Raw genomic sequence first — 7812 nt, 5'->3', positions numbered from 1 at the left:
TACATAATAGTTATTAATTGATAGAACTTCAGAAACAAACTTAGCAGCCAGGCACGTTGGCTCCTGCCTATAATCCCAGCACTTTGGGAAGCCGAGGCGGGCAGATCACCTTAGGTCAGGAGTATAAGACCAGCCTGGCCAACATAGTGAAACCCTGTCTGTATCAAAAAATACAAAAATAAGTTGGTCATGGTGGCGCATGCCTGTAGTCCCAGTTACTTAGGCGGCTGAGGCAGGAGAATCACTTGAACCCAGGAGGCAGAGGTTGCAGTGAGCTGAGTTCGTGCCACTGTACTGCAACCTGGGTGATGGAGCAAGACTCCATCTGAAAAAAAGAAACAATCTTAGCAAGCAAGTTAGGTAAATAATACCAGAGTACTAGGCTTTATCCCCTCTGAAAGAAACACATGATACCAAACTGTTCATGGCAATGATCCATGAGGGGTGGGGGTTGTCAGAAGTTATCACCTCAAGCGATCTGCACTCCTCAGCCTCCTAAAGGCTGGGATTACCGGTGTGAGCCACCGTGCCCGGCCAACCCCTTGGTATTGTGTCTATCTATGCTTCCTTACAGACAACGTTTTCACATGTGTTGTCACAACTTGTTGGTAGGGGAATTATGTGCTTCTGATGTGACTCCACTGGAAGAAGACCCTTGGAAGCTTGCATCCGATTTCTATCAGACTTTGTGCCAGGAGCCTTTTCCTTGTGTTGATTTCATTTTGTATACTTTTGTTATAATAAGTTATAGCCATGAGTAGGACCATATACTGAGTCCTGTGAGATCTCCTGGCAAATCATCAGAACTCGGGTGGTTTGAGGGACACCTGATGTAGCTTCTTTCTGCTTGTCTGGATTTTATTCCTCCACTTCCCTTCTTCTTCAGTTACCACACCTGGAAATGATCCCTCCCTAAACCCAGTGAGGCTGTATGTACAGGCTTTGGAAATAGGGACTCCTAACAAATCTTACCTCTCCGTGGCATGGCACGGGCCCTGGTAAATGGCGCCTCTCATTATGAATTGCTTAACCCCATTGACTGGTACTTAATCTTGGTGAGTTCAGCCCTTTAAGAGCACAGGCTTTGCAGATAGATGGGTTTAAATACTCTTACTTTTGTTTTTCTATTTTTCTTTTTTACATTAAAAAAATATTGAGATGTGGCCGGGCATGGTGGCTAACACCTGTAATTCCAGCACTTTGGGAGGCTGAGGCAGGCGGATGGCTTGAGACCAGGTGTTCGAGACCAGCCTGTGCAACATGGAGAAACCCGATCTCTACTAAAAATACAAAAATTAGCTGGGCGTGGTGGTGAGTGCCTATAATCCCAGCTACTTGGGAGACTGAGGCAGGAGAATCGCTTGAACCTGGGAGGCGGGGGCTGCAGTGCACTTAGATCATGCCATTGCACTCCAGCCTGAGCAACAGAGTGAGACTATCTCAAAAAAAAAAAAAAAAAAAAAAAACACTTGAGATGGGGTCTTGCTATGTTGCCCAGACTTGTCTCTAACTCCTGGCCTCAAGTGATCCACCTGCCACGGCTTCCCAAAGTGCTGGTATTACAGGCATGAGCCACCTCACCTGGCTAACTCTTACCTCCTTGAATTGTGTTTCTTCATCAGTAAAATAAGTCAAATTTGGCTTATTTTGGTGGAATCAGGCAAAACCACACATATTCCCTGGCATATGGTAACTATGCAGCAAACGGGAACTTTGTTTTTCTTTCAGGCAGGGTCTTGCTCTGTTGCCCAGGCTGGAGTACAGTGGCATGTACATAGCACACTGCAGCCTCAAACTCCTGGGCTCAAGCAATCTTCCCACTTCAGTAGCTGGGACCACAGGCTGCTAACACACCTGGTTAAGTTTTAAAATTTTTTGTAGAGATGGGGTCTCACTATGTTGCCCAGACTGGTCTTGAACTCCTGGGCTCAAGTGATCCTACCACTTGGTCTCCCAAAGTGCCGGGATTACAGGTGTGAGCCATCATACCCAGTCCAGAATCTTTTTTTTTTTTAAATGGAGTCTTACTCTGTTGCCCAGGTTGGAGTTTAGTGGCATGATCTCAGCTCACTACAACCTCTACCTCCCAAGTTCAAGTGATTCTCCTGCCTCAGCCTCCCGAGTAGCTGGGATTACAGGTGCACATCACCACGCCTGGCTAATTTTTGTATTTTTAGCAGAGACCGGGTTTCACAATGTTGGCCAAGCTGGTCTCGAACTCCTGACCTCAAGTGATCTACCCACTTCTGCCTCCCAAAGTTCTGGGATTACAGGCGTGAGCCACCGTACCCGGCCCAGCCCGGGACTTTTATTATTGTTTTGTTTTTGGTGAAAAGTGATTTCCCCAAATATATAGGAAGCATCTGACTGTTCTATCTCTCTCAGGGCTAAGTGGTTTCTTTTTTATTTTTTTTATTTTTTTTATTTTTTATTTTTTTTGAGACGGAGTCTGGCTCTGTGGCCCAGGCTGGAGTGCTGTGGCCTGATCTCAGCTCACTGCAAGCTCCGCCTCCCGGGTTCACGCCATTCTCCTGCCTCAGCCTCCCAGTAGCTGGGACTACAGGCGCCGCTACCTCGCCCGGCTAGTTTTTTGTAGTTTTTAGTAGAGACGGGGTTTCACCGTGTTAGCCAGGATGGTCTCGATCTCCTGACCTCGTGATCCGCCCGTCTCGGCCTCCCAAAGTGCTGGGATTACAGGCTTGAGCCACCGTGCCCGGCCCTCTTTTTTTTTTTGAGACAGAGTCTCGCTCTGTCGCCCAGGCTGGAGTGCAGTGGCGTGATCTCGGCTCACTGCAAGCTCCGCCTCCCGGGTTTATGCCATTCTCCTGCCTCAGCCTCCCGAGTAGCTGGGACTACAGGCGCCCGCCACCTCGCCCGGCTAGTTTTTTGTATTTTTTTAGTAGAGACAGGGTTTCACCGTGTTCGCCAGGATGGTCTCGATCTCCTGACCTCGTGATCCGCTCGTCTCAGCCTCCCAAAATTGCTAAGTGGTTTCTTACACAAAGTAGGTGCTTGGAATTTTGTTGGAAGAATGTATTTACGGTGCAATGAAAGGCATGATTTTGTTTCCCAAGTAAAAATAATAAAAGTAGTAATTATAAATGAAAGTAAAAGAAGAATTATCTCTGAGTTCCATGTGCCATGCTCCATGCTAAGCAATTTGCATAGATAATTTATTTCACTTAATCTTCACAATTACACCGTGAGATAGGTACTATTATTACCCTTTTAAAGATAAGGAGGCCATGTCTGGGCACAGTGGCTCATGCCTGTAATCCCAACATTTTGAGAGGCCACTGAGGTGGGCAGATCACTAGAGCTCACGAGTTTGCGACCAGCCTGGGCAACATGGCAAAACCCTGTCTCTATAAAACATACAAAAATTAGCTGAGCATGGTGGTGCATGCCTGTAGTTCCAGCTACTTGGGACACTGAGGCAGAAGAATGGCTTGAGCCCGGGAAGTGGAGGTTGCAGTGAGCCGAGATCATGCCACTGCACTCCAGATTGGGCAATAGAGCCAGACCTTGTCTTAAATAAATAAATAAGTAAATAAGATGAGGACGCTGGGCATGGTGGCTCACCCCTGTATTGCCAGCATTATGGGAGGCCAAGATGGGTAGATAGCTTGAGCTCAGGAGTTCGAGACCAGCCTGGGCAATGTAGAGAGACCCCCATCTCTACAAAAACTTAAAAAATTAGCCAGGCATGGTGGTGCCCACCTGTGGTTCCAGCTACTTGGGAGGTTGAGGTGGGAGGATTGATTGAGCCTGGGAGGTCAAGGATGCAGTGAGCTAAGATTGTACCACTGCACTCCAGCCTGGATAACAGAGTGAGATCCTTTCTCAAAAACAAACAAACAAACAAACAAACAAACAAAATACAGATGACGACGGCCAGGCGCGGTGGCTCATGCCTGTAATCCCGGTACTTTGGGAGGCCGAGGTGGGTGGATCACGAGGTCAGGAGATCGAGACCAGCCTAGCCAACATGGTGAAATCCTGTCTCTACTAAAAATACAAGAAAAAAAAAATTAGCCAGGTGTAGTGGTGGGCATCTGTAATCCCAGCTACTTGGTAGGCTTAAGCAGGAGAATAGCTTGAACTTGGGAGTTGGAGGTTGCAGTGAACCAAGATGGCACTACTGCACTCCAACCTGGGCGACAGAGCGAGACTCCATCTCGAAAAAGAAAAAAAAAAAAAATACAGATGAAATATAAGTAGGGGAACTGGGACTCAAACCCAGATATTAGGTAGCTTAAATAGCAGCAATTTATTTTCTCACAGTTTTGGACGCTGCAGTCCAAGCTCAAGGTACCAGCATGGTCAGTTTCAGTTTATCTTCCTGGCTTGTAGAATCTTAATTACTTCTTTAGAGGCGCCAGAACTGCAACATATGAATTTTGGGGGACAAAATCATTCAGTTCACAACACGAGCACTGTCTGACACCAAACTCTGGGAAGACATAGTCACAAATTAGTTGAAACCTCTGATTTGTTCTGACACTATATTGGGAACTGTGTGTGTGTGTGCCTGTGTGTGTTGGGGGCAGGGGCAGGGGGTGCTTCATTTGCTTCAATTGTTGGTCTGAAACTTTTTTTTTTTTTTTTGAGACGCAGTCTTGCTCTGTCGCCCAGGCTGGAGTGCAGTGGCCGGATCTCAGCTCACTGCAAGTTCTGCCTCCCGGGTTTATGCCATTCTCCTGCCTCAGCCTCCCGAGTAGCTGGGACTACAGGCGCCCGCCACCTCGCCCGGCTAGTTTTTTGTAATTTTTAGTAGAGACGGGGTTTCACCATGTTAGCCAGGATGGTCTCGATCTCCTGACCTCGTGATCCACCCGTCTCGGCCTCTCAAAGTGCTGGGATTACAGGCTTGAGCCACCGCGCCCGGCTGGTCTGAAACTTTAATCCAAATTGGGCTGCCAACTTTTCTGCCGTCTATTAGCATACCTCCCACAGGGCTTTGTTAGGGAACACTTGAAAGGGTTCCTGGATTTAGAAGTCCAGTTAAACTTCAGATGAGAAGGGAAAGAATTTGGAAGAGGTGGGAGAAAAAGGTATGCCCACTCACCTCAGAAGCCATGACTCAGAAATAATGTCTTTTTTATTTATTCCCCAAATCAGACATGGTTTGCTGGGAGGCCCTGTAGCTTTTCCAGCTGATGGTAACAGGTAAGAGAAAGTTTCTTTGAAGTTCCTCCAAAGATGTGGCAATGTTGATCTGATTTATTTTTGTGGTCAGATTGTTTTGGTCTCGATCATTGTTCTGAAGAAGGAATGAAGATTGTCTGTACAAGTATTTCAAACCCTCCTTTCATTTCCTCCTTTTTTTTGCAGAAGCACCCAGTTTAATGAGGACATATGCTTGCATTGTAATTATTTACTTAAAGGACTCCTGGTGTGTTTTCAGACAATTCATTCTCCTTGTATACTGTGAGGGGGTGGAGATTGTACTGATGTTCCCAAGTATCATTAAGCCCGACAGCTGCTGTGGTTAATTTGCCTTCTAAAGATCAGAGAATTCTAAAATGTTAACTGAGTATAACTGGTTCGGGATTCACAACATACACATTTTTCGACAAGGATAAGAAACTGGGATGGTGGCTCATGCCTGTAATCCCAGCACTTTGGGAGGCTGAGGTGGGTGGAACACCTGAGGTCAGGAGTTCGAGACCAGCCTGGTCAACATGGTGAAATCCCCGTGTCTACTAAAATACAAAAAAATGGCCAGGCATGGTGGCAGTTGCCTGTAATCCCAGCTACTTGGGAGGCCGAGGCAGGAGAAACACTTGAACCTGGGGGGTGGAGGTTGCAGTGAGCTGAGATCACGCCATTGCACACCAACCTGGGTAACAAGAGCCAAGATTCTGTCTCAAAAAAAGAAAAAAGAAAAAAGAAACTGCAAAGGAGCTACAGTTTTAAGTTCTTGGAGTAGTATTTAAATTTTGGTTCAGACCCCCTGACTTTTTTCCAATTACAGACAGGCAATTATCTCCAGAGTTTTAAAATGTTGTTTCTTGGAATTTTTTTCTTTTTTGAGACAGAGTCTCACTCTGTCACCTAGGCTGGAGTGCAGTGGCACAATCTCGGCTCACTGCAACCTCCGCCTCCTGGGTTCAATCGATTCTCTTGCCTCAGCCTCCTGAGTAGCTGGGATACAGGCACGCACCACCACACCCGGCTAATTTTTTATATTTTTAGTAGAGACGGGGTGTCTCCATGTTGGTCAGGCTGGTCTTGAACTCCTGACCCCAGGTGATCCCCCTGCCTCAGTCTCCCAAAATGCTGGGATTACAGGCATGAGCCATTGCGCCTGGCCTTCTTGGAATTTTTTAATTCAGAATTTTGTTTGCTATTTTAATCTTCCTTTATCTAGAGACTTTTTGTTTGTTTTCCTGGAAAGGGATGAAGAACTTAAACTGAATTTCAAAGATACAGAAGGGGAAGTAGAGCTGCATTGGGCTGCATTAGAAGAGCATGGAAATAGTGACAAGTGCGTCAGCTGTCCAGAGAGTAATTACAACTGCTCTCCACTCCACTAAGATGGAGCAGAAAATGTGGTTAGTGCTTAATACCAGATTTTTTTTTTTTTTTAAGATGGAATTTTTTTTTCTTGTTGCCCAGGCTGGAGTGCAGTGGTGCAACCTCAGCTCACTGCAACCTCCGTCTCCCGGGTTCAAGTGATTCTCCTGCCTCAGCCTCCTGAGTAGCTGGGATCACAGGCATGCACCACCACGCCTGGCTAATTTTTTGTATTTTTAGTGGAGATGGGTTTTCATCATGTTGGCCAGGCTGGTCTTGAACTCTTGACCTCAGGTAATCTATCCGCCTTGGCCTCCCAAAGTGCAGGGATTACAGGCATGAGCCACCATGTCCGGCCTAATACCAGATTAATTCTTTATCATATTATCTAGTTTGAAATTTAGACCAAAGAGACTCTTAGGCAGCCTTGCTTGTTAGCAAACAGAATGCCCCAAGGCCACAGTACCAAAGGGGACTACCTATCTTAGGGAGGAGGGTCATGCCATTAGAAAGTTGTGGCTCTTGGGCAGAGGTTGGCAGAGCCATGGCCAAATCTGGCTCATCACCTGTTTTGTAAATAAAGTCTGACTGGCACATAGCCCTGTCCATTTGTTTTCATACACTCTAGGATGATTTTGTGTCACAATGGCACAATAGCAGTTACAACAAAGACCATATAGTCCAGGGGTCCCCAGCCTTTTTGGCACCAGGGAGTGGTTTCATGGAAGACCGTTTTTCCATGGATGCGGATGGTGCTGGAGGATGGTTTGGGGATGAAACTATTCCACCTCAGATCATCAGGCATTAGATTCTCACAAGGAGCATGCAACTTAGAACCCTCACATGCACAGTTCGTATTCCTTTGAGAATCTAAGGCCACAGAGGATCTGACAGGACATGAAGCTCAGGCAGTAATGCTCACTTGCTCACTCACCTGCCACTCACCTCCTGCTGTGTGGTCCAGTTCCTAACAGGTTGGGGACCGTTGATATAGTCCACAAACCTGAAAATATTCACTACCAGGCCCTTTGCAGAAAAAAGTTTTTGGGCTCCTCTTTGTAGGGCCTCAAATTGGCCCCATCTCCACCTCTTCATCCATTAGCCTACATTGGGGTCATGCAATATCAAGTATCAGATGAAGAACTGACCACCCAAAGCTCTAATTAGGCTGTGTTTCTTTCCACATGACAAACTTTGCCATCCATTAATGCTGGAGCCACAGGCTTAATTAAGATGATATAAATGGTTAAAGCTTATCTATTCCCAATTACCAGAAGCCAGAAAAGAAATACA

The sequence above is a fragment of the Piliocolobus tephrosceles genome, chromosome 19, assembly GCF_002776525.5.
Source record: "Piliocolobus tephrosceles isolate RC106 chromosome 19, ASM277652v3, whole genome shotgun sequence".
Lineage (NCBI taxonomy): Eukaryota > Metazoa > Chordata > Mammalia > Primates > Cercopithecidae > Piliocolobus > Piliocolobus tephrosceles.
The sequence above is the reverse complement of the archived record's forward strand: the minus strand, read 5'-3'. Positions refer to the sequence as shown.